At 38.8% G+C, this 16,599-nt stretch overlaps 1 protein-coding gene across 1 annotated transcript in view; it reads right to left on the bottom strand.

The window, feature by feature from the left end:
* The window catches only part of LOC131152657 (probable aldo-keto reductase 1), a 36,441-nt gene that overhangs the window by 1,346 nt on the left and 18,496 nt on the right, over window positions 1-16,599 (bottom strand). The window lies entirely within an intron of this gene.

Genomic DNA, 16,599 nt, shown 5'->3' with positions numbered 1-16,599 from the left:
ATATGCCAATTTGATTAATCAAGATATTATAAACGAATAAGATATATATAGTAATTCTTGGGCAAACCTTGCTTGGGGAACTGAATGAACTGCATAGATTCATCTAAAATAGAAAGATCCAAGGTGATGGATTGAAGCCCCACTTAGCAGCTAACAAAAACACCCATGCTGCTTCTGAAATAAGTGCAAGTGCTTCCAGTTAATTGTCTGCAATCTTTTATATTCCCCTTGTTCAGATCAACAAAACCATAAACCAGCTCAGGTGTGGGCATTCTATCAAGAACCACAAAAGGGATTACCTGCCATGCATTACTGACCTCTTCAACCTGACTTTGCAGAATCAAGATCTTTCATTCCTTGAAAATTTTAAGTCTTCCACAAAATTTATTGCTTTAACATGTGCTACACAACATGTGATTCTAAGCAAGTTAAATTACCACTTTACCTAAAAGGTTAAGCTAACGGTCACAGACCAACCATGTATGTCAAGCCTTAACACTCCCCCACACATGCAGCCTGGTTGAACGTGAAGAGTTTTAAAATTCAGTACTGTTTAAGCACATTCTAACTCATAAGATTCATTTTCTGTTTAAACACAGGACAATATGTTTTTTCTTTTCTTCCCTTTGTTCAGATAGCAAAAGAAAATCTGTTGAGGTAGAAGAATACAAAGTACAAACTAACGAAGGACAAGAAGTCCTCACATCTACGAGGAAGAAAAAGGAAAGAAAATATCATAAAATAAAATCACTAAGCTAAGGTAGCTTATTTAAAAAATATTTGCAGAAGCTTTTCCCTCCATAATTAATGGAGCATTCCAATTGTCCAACTCTCTTTTCCTTTTCTGCTTCTTGCCCTTGCCACAATCCAACCTCAATGCGACATCTTGGAGCAGCAAATTTCAAACTCATTATGGCAGAGGGTGATTAGGAGTAAGTAGGGGTCACATTTGAATGGGTGGGAGCAATAGGAGCAGTTTATGCTTACTCGAGCAAGCCATTGAAAGTTCATCTCTCATGTTTCCCACTTTTTTTCCTCCTACTTCCAATAGAGTTAGGGACGGTTCATCTATTTGTTGCTGGGGGACATCCAGGTGGTGATGCTTCTTCCTTTTTCCTCTCTTTTCTTTGGCTTCACATGGTACCATACCTTCATAATGCCCCAGTTTCTTTGTTCTATTCTTTGTATGAGGCTTTTATTTCTTTGGACGTTGGTAATCAGAATTTTATCAATGCGAGAAGAGGCCTGTCTATTTCAAGAAACCGCCCAAGTGAAACAACCATTATTCGAAGATCACTACATCCCTATGCCGCCATCCTGAATTAAAAAAGAAAAAAAAAATTCCCTCATGCTACTAGTCACCTTCAAGCCCCCAAACTTTTTCCTAGAGTTTCTAATAAAATAAGCCCCCACCGCTTGCATGGACTACGGAGTCCAAAGTCCAAACAAACTATCCAATTCATGAAGGAAAAAAAAAATTACATTGAGAAAAATGTGTAGGACAATAGGAAGATTTGAACCACCACCCTGAAACCCCTAAACTCTAACTGGACAGAAAGAATAAGACCCAATAATAGGATCTCTAAACACAGCAACTCTGGTATCCCAAGCTACTATTTGATCCCCCAAAGCTCCTGAAGAAAGGAAAGCCACCCGCTTTTGAATCTAAAATCCCTACTGCTGAAAAATAAGACATCTATCTCTCTTATTTTAGACTCCTGAAAGAATAAAAATCCTGATTAACTCTATTAAACAACACCTCTACTATGATCAACACTCCACCTCCCCCAAATAACCTCTCACATTCCAAGAAAGGAGCCTCATTTAATCTCACTATTATCCCCTGAAAACCTACCCCCTTTATCATATTGACTGAAGAAGCTAATCTGACCAATCCCCTACTCAATTTGTAAATCTTTTTTGTCTCCCTTATATTTTCCTTTCTAAGCCTAATATCATCTTCGTTAGGTATCACCATGCTATGATCCAAATCATCAAGGAGTTCCTGGGCATCCTTATCTCATCCCAAGGTCAGAAGTAGGAAGATTGTTTTAGATTCTAACTCCTTATGCATTTTGGTGATTCAAAGTTTGAATGGAATAACATAGGAATGGAAGAGCTACCTTCAGAATTTTCAATGTTTGCCTGCGCTTCAAAATGCTATTTCCAAAATCGTTGTCTCCAAGACAAGGACCAGAATTTAGAATTGTGGATTTTTCAAAGGACTCAGAACAAGGTCATCATACCCCGGTGTAGAGTGACTAATTCCTGTAAACATCCAGACTTCACCTTTGCCTCAGCTCTCTGAACAAGACTGATCCGACCCTCACCAGATAACACAGTCTCAGAATTTTTGCCTACATCAGCCCCCACCTTCCCCCCCCCCCCCCCCCTCCTCTATCATTGCCCACATTCTTCAAACCACTGGCATTCCTACTGTCCAAAAGATTCTCAGCCATTATTACTTTTCTGAGTTTTTTGGATTCTTTTGCTCCCAAAACAAGTAGTGATTCAAGGGTTTGGCTAGGGGATTCATCTGGTTCTTTTTCTTCTAAGTCTTCCTTCCTTCATTGAAACCTTCAGCCTCTTGCTCTTTTCCTTTGGAAAATGTCATTTGGAAGTGTTAGTCCTGGGAGTTACGTAATGATGGTTTATATGTTTTGATGATATTAACCTACATGTTGTTCCTAATATTTCCTATCTTTGCAGATCATGTTTAGTACAGGTTCCAGTGACGAATACATGAAGTACAGGATCAAAGGCAAAGGATCGGACCGAGTAGACGTCAAGTAGAAAAGATCAAATGGACACTCACTCGGAAAGGACTCGGATGTGTTTCTTGCATGATTTTTGAGTAAGAGTTGAGCAAATGCATGCATACTAGGACACATGAGTAAATTGGATTTCACCTGAAGTCACAAACTCAACTTTAATAGTTTTTAAAGTTAAAATCAAAAAGTTTGTCAAACGAATAGTAAACTCAAATATGTTTTCATAAGGGACAAGTTTTTAACATCTTGATTTTATAAAACATTTTTGCACTTAGTCCTGATTTTTTCAAAACGAGCTTTATGTCCTAAACACTCAAGAAAATCAAGAATACTTTTATAAAGGACATAGTATCTAAGATATCAAAATAAGCTTTCAAATGTATTTTATTAATCAAGATATCTTATATTCAAAGGGAAACTCACATGGACAAATTTTAATCTTCATTAGACTTAATATGTATCATTTACTTTTGTTCAAGAGTGTTTTAAGTCATTAAAAGGCTTTTTGACAAGAAAAAACCGAGCAATCGTCGACTAATGTAGTGCAACCTCGAGTCCTAAACACCCTTTCGTATTTGGGGCATATCTTTTGCTAGAAAAGTCCAAAAAGGACGATCTTAGTGTCCCTGGAAAGCTAAGAAAAAATCCCACAACTTTCATGTTCATGACTTTTTCTAATTCAGGACACTCGTCAACGATTGGGTGCAACTTGTCGACGAGTCCAGGAAAAATGTTTACGATTGCTGGCAGAGTGCCACTAGTCGACGAGTGGGGGTCACTAGTCGACGAGATGCATCGTGAACAGCACAATAACAGCTAGAAAATGGCTAGTTTCTTTTGGGAATTGCTCCCAATGGTCCATAACGGCTAGTAAGGGTTTTTGGCTATAAATACAAGTCCAAAATCTTGTTTAGGATGATTTTTTATCATTCTTAGTGAAAAACATCTTTGATTACAAAACCTAAGCACTTTGCATTTAGTTATTCATTTCAAGTGCTCATTCTCTCTTGCTCTCCAATCTTGTGTGAATCATTACTTGAGAGATTAAGTGTGAGGTTTGTTTTGTATTTACAATCAGCTCATTTGAGGAGCATCTTGTGTAAATCATCTTCTTGTTGTAAAGGTTCTTTGTGAACTATTTGTTGAAGGTTCTTGGTGAACCGAAGGCTCTTGGTGAGCGGGTAGGGATTTATTCCCAACTTGTAAGGCTTCTCCACCAGTGAAGGAGTTCCTTAGTGGATTGTGGAATCCATGGTTTGGTGCTAAGGCGTGGACGTAGGTTTGGTGCCGAACCATGTTAAAACTCTGGTGTTAAGTTTTCTCTCCCTATATTCTTTAATTTATGTCTTGTGCTTGATTTACATTATATATATTGTGATATAATTGTTTGCTATCTTGCCAAGAGTTTTATTTTGTAGAGAAAGCCCAAATATGCAAAAAGAGTCCATTCACCCCCCGTCAATGGGACAATTAACAAGATCTTATATTCAAAAGGAAACTCATTTGGACAAATTTTAATCTTCATTAGACTTAATATATTTCATATACTTTTGTCCAAGAATGTTTTAAGTCATTAAAAGGCTTTTTGACAAGGAAAAACAGAGCAATTGTCGACTAACGTAGTGCAGCCTCGAGTCTTGAACACCCTTAGGTATTGGGGGCATATCTTTTGTTAGAAAAGTCCAAAAAGGACAATCTTGGTGTCCCTAGAAAGCTAAGAAAATATCTCACAACTTTCATGTTGATGACTTTTTCTGATTCAAGGCACTCATCGACGATTAGGTGCAACTCGTCAATGAGTCCAGGCAGAATGTTTACGATTGCTGCAAGAGTGCCACTAGTCAACAAGTGGGGGTCACTAGTCGACGAGACGCATCGTGAACAGCGCAATAACAGCTAGAAATCGGCTAGTTTCTTTTGGAAATTGTTCCCAACGGTCCAATAAAGGCTAGTAATGGTTTTTGGCTATAAATACAGGTCTATATACTTGTTTAGGATGGTTTTTGATCATTCTTAGTGAAAAACATCTTTGATTACAAAATCTAAGCACTTTGCATTTAGTTATTCATTTCAAGTGCTCATTCTCTCCTGCTCTCCAATCTTGTGTGAATCATTACTTGAAAGATTAAGTGTGAGGTTTGTTTTGTATTTACAATCAGCTCATTTGAGGAGCATCTTGTGTAAATCATCTTCTTATTGTAAAGGTTCTTTGTGAACCATTTGTTGAAGTTCTTGGTGAACTGAAGGATCTTGGTGAGTAGGTAGGGATTTGTTCCCGAGTGTAGGGATTTGTTCCCAAGTTGTAAGGCTTCTCTGCCGGTAAACGAGTTCCTTAGTGGATTGTGGAATCCTTGGCTTGGTGCTAAGGCGTGGACGTAGGCTTGGTGCCTAACCACGTTAAAACTCCGGTGTTTAGTTTTCTCTCCCTATACTCTTTAATTTATGTCTTGTGTATGATTTACATTATATATATTGTGATAAAATTGCTTGCAATCTTTGCAAGAGTTTTATTTTGTAGAGAAAGCCTAAATACGCGAAAAGAGTCCATTCACCCCCCATCTTGGACTCCATATACTCTCGGGTGGGACGATTAACAAGATCTTATATTCAAAGGGAAACTCACTTGGACAAGTTTTAATCTTTATTAGACTTCATATATTTCATATACTTTTGTCCAAGAATGTTTTAAGTCATTAAAAGACTTTTTAACAAGGAAAAATAGAGCAATCGTCGACTAACGTAGTGCAGCCTTGAGTCTTGAACACCCTTTGGTATTTGGGGCATATTTTTTGCTAGAAAAGTCCAAAAAGGACGATCTTGGTGTCCCTAGAAAGTTAAAAAAAAATCTCACAACTTTCATGTTGATGACTTTTTCTAATTCAGGGCACTCATCGACGATTGGGTGCAACTCGTCGACGAGTCCAGGCAAAATGTTTACGATTGCGGAAGAGTGCCACTAGTCGACAAGTGGGGGTCACTAGTCGACGAGACGCATTGTGAACAAAGCAATAACAGCTAGTTTCTTTTGGAAATTGCTCCCAACGGTCCAATAACGGTCAGTAAGGGTGTTTGGCTATAAATACAAGCCCATATACTTGTTTAGGATGGTTTTTGATCATTCTTAGTGAAAAACATCTTTGATTACAAAACCTAAGCACTTTGCATTTAGTTATTCATTTCAAGTGCTCATTCTCTCTTGCTCTCCAATCTTGTGTGAATCATTACTTGAGAGATTAAGTGTGAGGTTTGTTTTGCATTTACAATCAGCTCATTTGACGAGCATCTTGTGTAAATCATCTCCTTGTTGTAGGTTCTTTGTGAACCATTTGTTGAAGGTTCTTGGAAAACTGAAGGCTCTTAGTGAGCGGGTAAGGATTTGTTCCCGAGTTGTAAGGCTTTTCCGCCGGTGAAGGAGTTCCTTAGTGGATTGTGGAATCCTTGGCTTGGTGCTAAGGCGTGGACGTAGGCTTGGTGCCGAACCACGTTAAAACTCTAGTGTTAAGCTTTCTCTCCCTATACTCTTTAATTTATATCTTGTGCTTGATTTACATTATATATATTGTGATATAATTACTTGCAATCTTGCCAAGAGTTTTATTTTGTAGAGAAAGCCCAAATACGCGAAAAGATTCCATTCACCCCCCTCCCCCTCTTGGACTCTATATACTCCCAAGTGGGACAATTAACAGCAAGGCTAAGATTCCTATTAATACCATGGCATTTGTCTGGAGTTGAAATCCTAACATGATAAATAAAAATGGCAAGTTAGACGTAAGAAGACCTTAGAAGGCCATCAACCCGAATATTGCATGATGTGCAAGTTGTGCCTAGGGTCTAATGAGATCAATGTGCATCTCTTTCTACATTGTCAGGTGGCAAGACAATTTTGAACTTCCCAATCCTGTACTTTGTGAAGGGTGGGTAGTGTCACAAAATGTGGATGACTTATTGCTGGTGTAGTTTTGGGGTTTTGGGATAAGTAAAAAGGGGACGTCTTGTGGACTTCTATAGTGCATGCTATTCTTGGACTTTGTGGCTCAAGGGAAATGCAAGGACTTTCAATGCCAACACTTCTTTCCACTTTTATGGGATAAACTTGTTTTCCTCCCTTCTTTTTGGGCATATTCTTTGGAGGATTTTATAGCTCAACCTCCAAAGGTATTGGATAGCTAGAGGATGTTTTGTTCTCCACAAATAGAATTTTTGTCACATTTTCTTTAATGAATATCTAAAATAATAATGGGTGGTAAGGGATTCTGAATGGGAGTTCGCAAAAGAGTTTTATACAATTGCTTGTCTAGGGACGCAAGGATTCAACAGTAGATGAGCCGGGTAGGGAAAATGTAATTTTTGTGCTTAAGACCACTTGAACTCCAAGATACTTTAGCAAAGGAATTGTCATGACCCCACATTAGATGTGTACTAGGAAGATCTTGGGCTTATAAGGAGGGTTTGAGTTCCAACTAAGGGAGGCATCTTTTATAGGACAAACTCATGCGGAAAGTGGGCCAAAGCGGAAAATAATCAAAGCCACCTTGGGGGTACAATCAGGTGAGTGGATCCACCCTGAGGGCACTATCATGTGAGTGAATCTTATACAGAAATGTAAGCCACTTTGACAAGAAGGACGAGAGTCTGTCACAATCTCACATCAGATGTGTATTATGGAGATCATGTTGACGAGGACATCAAAAATCAGATCGGAGAGCCTGTCATGGTCTCACATCGAATGTGTACTGTGAAAATCACGCTAACAAGGACATCAAAAATTGGACGGGTGAACTTATCATGATCCCACATCAAATGTGTTCTAGGGAGATCTTGGGCTTATAACGAGGGTTTGGGTTCTAAATAAGGGAGGCATTTTTATAGGCCAAACCCGTGTGGCAAGTGGGCCAAAGCGGAAAATATTTTACCGAAGTTGGGCCCAGGACCATTACATTTGGTATCAAAGCCACCCTAGGGGTACTATCATGTGAGTGGATTCGCCCCGAGGGTACTATCATATGAGTGGATCTCACATAAAGGTGTAAGTTATTTTGACAAGAACGTCAAAGATTGGAAAAGAGAGTCTGTCACGGTCTCACATCAGATGGGTATTAGGGAGATCACGCTGACGAGGACATCAAAAATCGGATCGGAGAGCTTGTCATGGTCTCACATCGGATGTGCACTATGAAAATCATGCTAACAAGGACGTTAGAAATTGAACGAATGAACCTATCACGATCCCACATCGGATGTGTTCTAGGGAGATCTTGGGCTTATAAGGAGGATTTTTATTCCAATCAAGGGAGGTTCCTTTTATATGACAAACCTGTGCGGCTAGTGGGTCAAAGCGAACAATACCTCACTGGAGTTGGGCACAAGACCGTTACAAGAATGCACAATATGGAATCCAATGAGGAATTCTTTCCCTTGAAATCTTTAGCCATAGACTTAATGGTTTACCAATAGCTCAAGGAACAATTGTATTTTTGGACAAAATTCAACTGGGAAGGAGGCAAAATGGAGGAGGTGTGTGATGGAGGAGGGTGCTTCTGTATCAAAGAAGACATTTCATTGCAGTGGCAGCAATTTTTGAAGATTAAAAAGTAAAGAACCTATTAGAAGTGTTTGATGCACATACAATGCACTAAGCATTGAACTAAAGAAAAAAATTTCTATGGTTGAGCTTATATTCATGCATTTCTTATCAATTTTCTCTTACACATCATAATGAGAAAATGACAGTGTTTTTCTCTTGTTGATACTACGTCAACCTCATCACAAACGCTTTATTCATAATTCTATCTTTCCTTATTTTATGAACAATCTACTTGTAACTTTGATTTTAAATACTATTACACACACACATTTTAGTGACAAAAATTTTGTTTCTTAAATTTTGAAACTGCATTTGGTTTGCAAAATGTCTAATCCTAATAATAGAGTAGTCATAATATAAATGTTTGATAGCTTAAAAAAAGAAGATGTGTTGTTATCAAAAAGCAAGCAAATGACAATGGAAAATTTTCTATGATTCATAGCATGGAATAGACAAGGAATGACTATTCCAAATTTCACCAAGGGAATGCATATTTCTATCCTATTCCATGTTTAGTGAAATAAACAAATTTGTATTAGTGGCTTTTGCCTAAATTATTATATTACTTTACATTTTTTAATTACATTCCTATCTTATTCGGTTATTCCATTCTATTCCTAAGAATAAACATTGCACAAAGGTTATGTTTAGTTTGCAAGATGGAATAGACAAGGAATGGAATGGGCATAGAATAGGGATATAAACAAAAGAAAATGTGTTGTCATTATAAAGCAAACACAAATACAAAATGATGTAGGATGGTTCTAAGTAGCCCTAGTCCTACTATTGACCCTCTTTGTAACACACACAATATCACAATCTATGGGAAGAATTGAATCAACCAAGCATGAATATCACAAACATATTCTAATGATCACAAGTTGTTGATATTTTGAAAATGTGTATGATTTGGTTAGAAGCCCTTAGTTGATCATTTCATTCAAGTAATCAAGTTCACTTAAAAGATGTTATATTAAAAGTCTGAGATCACAAGTCCTTGCATACAAATCAAATATCCCTAAGCATGGTACTAGTAAGCATGTTCATGCTGAAAATCTAGGAAGATTCAAAGAGAATGAACAAGGTTTTTCAATCAAGTATTTGGATAGAGTTTCAAGGCTTACAAGGAACCTTTAGGGGTTGTCTTAGATGGTCACAAACAAGGAATTGAAACGAGCTTACCAAAAGATCCGGAATGACAAACACCAAGACACACGAGTACTCGATTCACACCACGAATAAGCTTGTTGATTCTTAAGAATCTTGAGACAAGAATGAAGCTTGAGGAAGGTTGTGGCTGTGGGCTATGAAAGAGGAGTGGGCGTGTAGTGTTGATGATGACGTTGATGTTATCGTGGTCTCTCACCACCCAATCTCTAGGGAGACGGAACGTAGCCTCACACTACTCACTCACAAGCAAAGGAACAAGACTCACAAGTCTAAGCAAAGGCTTTTTTTAACTGATAATGCAATTCCTCTTTACAATACAAGTAATGACATATTTATAGTCTTACATGAGCATGCACATGACTTGCACATGACTTCTAAAGAGATTTAAATAAAAAGTAAAATAAAGAAGGCAAGACACTTTGACTTGCAAATTCTTATCCTCTTAACTTCCAAGAGTAGCTTCAATTGCTTCAACTAAGTCTTCAATTGTTGCAATTAAAGTCTTCAATTGCATAAAATCTTTAATTGCTGCAACTAAAGTCTTCAATTGCATAAGGTCTGCAATTGCTGCAACTAAATCTTCAATTGCATAAAGTTTGTAATTAATGCAACCAAAGTCTTCAATTGCATAAACTTTGCAATTGCAACAACTAAAGCTCACATTGAATGGTGGATTTCAGGTGGTCGTCCACATGTCACAATATCCATGAAAGATACTCAAGGTGCATGTTGATCCCCATCAACTCTCCCCGACCGAAACGAATTATCCTCCGGAGAATAATGTCGAAAGTACTCGGTATATAGCTCCGGGTTGAGACGAAGGACATCATCTTTAAGAATCCAGTTGCATTTGATAGTGGCTTCCCTTTCCATTTGACCAAAAACTTTTGGTACATTCCAGTTCGTGTGTCTTAACATCCAGAATATCTTCAATTTGTTCGAGTTTCTTTGGTGGGACTAATGGTGGTGGTAAAGGTAAATTTGGCTTTTCTGGTGCAACCTGAGTTATGAATGGAGTGGGTTCATCTATAGGATTAGAAGGGCTAGGTTCTGCAAAAGAATTAGCTTCGAGAAAAGGCGATAGACCTTCAACATTTAGTACATTGCTTATACCGAAATCATCAGGAATATCTAACATGTAAGCATTAGAACTTATTTTCTTGAGAACTTTGAATGGCCCCGTCTTTTTGACATGAAGCTTTCTTACCTATCCTGAAGGAATCTGTTCAGGGCGAATTCGAACCATAACCATATCACCTTCTAAAAATTCCTGCAACCTACGATGTACATCAGCAATAGATTTATAATGCTCATTGCTTAAATTAATTTTCATTCTTATCTAAGAGTGTAAATCATGTATATGCTTTGCAAATCTATCATCTTGCTCACTCACTCTAGACTCAGGGGGTAATGGAATGAGATCCACAGGCTTCCTAGGACTATATCCTGTAACAACCTAAAATGGGCTAAGTCCTGTGATCCCATTCACTGAACTATTGAATGCAAACTCAACCATAAGAAGGCATAAGTCCTAAGCTATGATGTTCTCACCTAAAAAAATTTCAATAGGTCCCCAAGGCTCCTATGTACCACTTCAGTCTGCCCATCAGTTTGTGGGTGATATGCACTAGAAATTTTGAGCTTGGTACCTAGTAATGCTCATAAGGTTTTCTAGAAGTAGCTCACAAATTTCACATCCCTATCAGAAACAATGGTTTTGGGAAGACCATGAAGTCTCACTATTTCACTAAAAAATATAGTGACAATCTTGTAGGCATCATGTGTTTTATTGCAGGGAATAAAATGTGACATTTTTGAAAACCTGTCCACAACTACAAACACTGAATCATTTCCCCTGTCATTCCTAGGAAGACCTAACACAAAGTCCATATTGATATCCTACCATGGGATGTGTGGCACGGGCAAAGGGGTATACAATCCCAAGTTTTGTTTCCTACCCTTTGTTGTCTAACAAGTACGACATTGTGAAACAATCCTAGCAACATCTCTCTTCAGACTAGGCCAATAGAACCTATCCTCAATCATAATTATAGTATTATCTCTACTGAAGTGACCCACAACACCTCCAGCATGTAATTCCCAAATCAGCTGGTCGCGTAGAGATGTGGATGGGATACATAGTCTAGCTCCTCTAAAAAGAAATCCATCATGAATCACGAAGTCTAGGTGAGGTCTGGGAACTTCCTGTAGCAAATTAGAAAAGATATCACAGAAGTCTTTACACTAGGAGTACTGTTGCTTGATGTTATCGAAGCCAACAACTTTCACTTGAAGAGTTTATATGGTGGCTACAACTTGGCTTAAAGCATCAACAGCCTTGTTCTCAACACTAGCTCAGTGTTCGAGTACAAAGGTGTACTGCTGTATGTATTCGACCCATTTCATATGTCTATGCCCTAGCTTCTTTTGAGTATGTAAATACCTAAGGGCCTGGTGGTCTGAATACAAGACAAACCCCTGAGGAAGGAGGTAGTGTCTCCAGTGTCGCAATGACTGTACTACAGCATAAAATTCCTTGTCATAGGTAGAATCCCGTTGTTTTGCCTCATTCAACTTCTCACTAAAGAAGGCTATGGGGTGTCCCTCCTGACTAAGTACTCCTCTAATGCCTACACCTGAGGCATCACATGCAACCTCAAATAATTTCTGGAAATCAGGGAGGTGTAGCAATGGTGCCTTAGGCATCAAATCTTTTATATCAAGAAAGGCTTTTGTCGCAGATTTCGACCATGTAAATTCTCTTTTCTTGAGGCAGTTTGTAATGGGGGCCATGATGGTGCTAAAGTTCTTAATGAACCTCCTATAGAATGTGGCTAACCCATGAAAACTCCTCGCGTCATGTATGTTCCAGGTAGTAGGCCAATCTCTAATGGCTTTAACCTTATCAGGGTCAACAGAAACGCCATGCTCAGACACAAAAAAACCAAGGAAGATGACATGTGTAATCATGAAAGTACAGTTCTTTAAATTGGCATACAATTTTTGCTCCCTCAAAAACTCAAACACTCTCCTTAAATGGACAAGGTGCTCCTTCCTAGTCTGACTATAGATCAATATATCATCAAAGTAAACTACAAGGAAGTGTCCAATGAAGGGCCTTAATATTTGAGTCATAACTCTTATGAAAGTGCTCGGTGCATTAGTTAGCCCAAATGGCATGACTAACCATTCATATAACACATCCTTCGTCTTGAAGGCTGTTTTCCACTCATCTCTTGGTCTAATCCTAATCTGATGGTATCCGCTTTTAAGGTCTATCTTTGAAAAAATCTTGGATCCTACCATCTAATTAAGCATATCATCTAGTCTAGGTATGGGAAACCTATACTTGACGGTGATCTTGTTGATTGCTCTACTATCGATGCACATCCTCTAAGTGCCATCTTTCTTGGGAGTGAGGAGAGCAGGGCAAGCACATGGACCCACGCTCTCCTGAATAAAACCATTTTCCCTCAGTTCATTCACTTGTTTCATCAACTCCTCATGTTCTCTCGGGTTCATTCTATAATGTGGTAAATTAGGTAGAGATGAACTAGGAACAAGGTCAATGACATGTTGAATGTCTCTCATGGGAGGTAACTCACTAGGTGGCTCAGAGATGACATCCTCAAACTCGGAAAGTATGGGTGATACTTCCAGTGGTGTTTCATGCTCAGGAAGGGGCACCTTAGTCTTCCTAGTAACAACCACATACACTACCTGTGTATCTTGACTCTCTTGCTCAAACTGCCTTTTATTCATGATATTCAATGATTTTTCACTAGTTTTTGTCTTTTCCTTCTTCTTTTTCTTACCTTTCAACTCTAGTAGACTCAAAACAATTCTCTTGCCATTACACCTAAAGGAATAGGTGTTGGCACGCCCATTATGTGAGACATCCAAATCATACAACCAAGGTCATCCTAACAGAATATGGGCAATGTCCATGGGAAGGGCATCACACCAAATCTCGTCCTCATAATTACAAATATTAATGGAGACTAGGCATCTATGGCTGACGAGCATGGTAGTGGTATCAACCCAAGCTACCTTATATGGTTGTGGGTGTGGCTCAACTTTCAATCCAAACTTCTTAGTTGCGGATTTAGACACAACATTCATACAACTACCACCATCTATGATCATCTTGCAACTTTTACTCCCACACTTGATGTAAGTATGAAAAATAGAAGTGTGACACCAGTCCTCCTGATCCTTGGGAATGATCATAAAGCGTCTCATCACACTCAAATGGGCACTCTCAACTAGCTCACTTTACAACTCATCCTCACTAGGTACAACTTCAGCAACATATACTTGATCCTCCTCAGGCTCATCCTCACCATCTTCCCTGTCAAGTGTCAAGTTCCTGGTAGGACATTGTTTGGCAAAGTGTCCTTGTTTATGGCACCTGAAACGCACTGCATTGCCAAAACTATGGCGAGAGGATCCAGTCATGGGTGCTTTTTCCTTATCCATAGGCTACTGGACTGTGGGATTACTCCCTCGAGAGGTGACTTGACCTGCTTGCGCTGGTTGGGACTAGTCATAACTTTGTACCTTTCGAGAGTATGGCTCATTTGAAGAGACACCAAACCATTTTCCCATGGGCCCTTTATCATGGTTTTAAATTACGGTTGTGGGTAGCGTAATGTAACAGTAACGGGTGTAACAGGAAGCGGGAGTAGCAGATGTTACATAATGGGAAGTGGATGTAGCGGCCGTGAATTTTTTTGAAGCATGCACAACCTTGTGCATATTAGCGTACTTGCATGTTTTAAGCTTTTAGCCCTTCTTAGAAAGAGTTTTAGTGTATTTTGGATCCTTTAGTTCGAGTAACTAAGTTATTTGGCAAGGGCAACAAGTTTACATTTGTTTTAAACCATCATTGATAGAAAAATTACGTGCATGTGTGCATTTATACTTCTCATTGTTCTTATATGTGATAAATTCTTATGTGTGCTAATAAATTAATTAATAGAACAAAATACATTATAAACTCTATTAGTCTATTAGACACATAAGACATACAAATAATACATATATAAAATAGTTAGAAAAGAAAGATGGTTGAAATTGAAAAATATAGAACATACATATCACATTACTAATATTATCAAAATAAAATATTTTCCTAACTAGTCGTTTCAAATTGTTAATTAATGCATCTATTGTGAGTATTTAAAGAAATAGTAAATTTTGTACCATTGTCATCCTCATTATAATCTTTTCCCCCTCTTGCCACATGATATATTGAGAATGATTTATGAAAGAGAGGGGAAAAGTGAGAAAAAAAAGTAAAAAATAAATTAAAATTTTTGGTGTAACAGTCCTGTAGCGGTTACCTAACGGCCGTAGCGGCCTTTACGTAACAATCGCAGTCCATAACGGCCACTACGGCCGTGATTTTTCTTCTCACCGATTTCGCGGTGTGTAACAATATCAATAACCCAAAAAGCCGTTACATGACGGCGTTATGTAACGGTCATGGCCTTTATTTAAAGCCATGCCCTTTATTCATTTTCTCAAAGTCATGAGCTAAATTATAGGCCTATTCAAGGGAATCAATGTGATGGGGAAACGGTTCTCTCCTCAGTTTAAGCTTTAATCCTTTGCGAAATCGGGAGATCTGTTGACTAACAGTCTCATAGACACCACATCTTATAGACAACTCATCGAATTGACTCATGTATTCTGGCACGGTCATGCTACCCTTCCAAAAGGCACTCCCTATAGCTAAGGGGTACATACTTCTCCCTCAACCTATCCGTCATTAGGTCCCAATGCTCAATGGGCCTATGATCTAACCTCCCCTCTGATCTCTCGACATTCAACCAATGGGAGCTTGGCTTGCCCCGTCAACCTCATTTTTGCAAACTTGACCCGATGAGGGTCAATCATCCTATACTAGTCAAAATAGGAATCCATCTTAGTCAACCAATTGCGGAAGACTTTAGGGTCCATCTATCCATCATAGGTGGGGGCCTCTATTTTCACTTGCCTCATCACATCCTCGTAAGGATCACCATGGTCCCTGCGATAAGGTCTCCTACCTAAGTCATCAATGTCATAGTCCTCATCACCCCAATGTTGGGCATTAGGCTCGTGATGTGGGGGTCTAATAACAAAGTCATCTCGGCGATTCATTCGCTTTGTGGAGGAAGAGGAGGTCTTTCTCTAGGAGGCATAGGTGGCTCTCTAGGTTCATTATCATTGCCTCGCTCAAGGGGCGGCTCTAAATTGTCTTGGGGTGGTTTATGGACTAGTTGGGCTTCCAACCTAACTAGTCTTTGGCGGGTCTCAACTAGCTCTTGATTCAAGTCACGAACTTGATCTTTAGGCTCATTTATTCAGGCATCTCTCTCAACATCAATCCTATGACCTCGGTAAGGATTCCCAGCTCGAGTAGACATCCTAGGGATTGGGGAAGGACTCCGCCAACACTAAGGGAACCCTTTGGAATGGTGTTTGGTCACACAAAGTAGGGTCAAATGCAAACCTACCCTAGGCTCTGATACCAATATGATGTAGGACGGTTCTAAGTAGCCCTAGTCCTACGATTGACCCTCTTTGTAGCACACACACAATATCACAATCTATGGGAAGAATTGAATCAACCAAGCATGAACATTACAAACATATTCTAATGATCACAAGTTGTTTAGATTTTGAAAACGTATATGATTTGGTTAGAAACCCTTAGTTGATCTTTTCATTCAAGTAATCAAGTTCACTTAAAAGATGTTATATTAAAAGTCTGAGATCACAAGTCCTAGCATACAAATCAAATATCCCTAAGCATGGTACTAGCAAGCATGTTCATGCTGAAAATCTAGGAAGATTCAAAGAGAATGAACCAAGGTTTTTCAATCAAGTATTTGGATAGAGTTTCAAGGCTTACAAGGTACCTTTAGGGGCTGTCTTAGATGATCACAAACAAGGAATTGAAATGAGCTTACCAAAATATTCGGAATGATAAACACCAAGACACACGAGTACTCGATTCACACCACGAACAAGCTTGTTGATTCTTCAGAATCTTGAGACAAGAATGAAGCTTGAGGAAGGTTG

This window comes from Malania oleifera, chromosome 4 (assembly GCF_029873635.1).
Source record: "Malania oleifera isolate guangnan ecotype guangnan chromosome 4, ASM2987363v1, whole genome shotgun sequence".
NCBI classification, from domain to species: Eukaryota; Viridiplantae; Streptophyta; class Magnoliopsida; order Santalales; family Ximeniaceae; genus Malania; species Malania oleifera.
The sequence above is the reverse complement of the archived record's forward strand: the minus strand, read 5'-3'. Positions and strand labels throughout refer to the sequence as shown.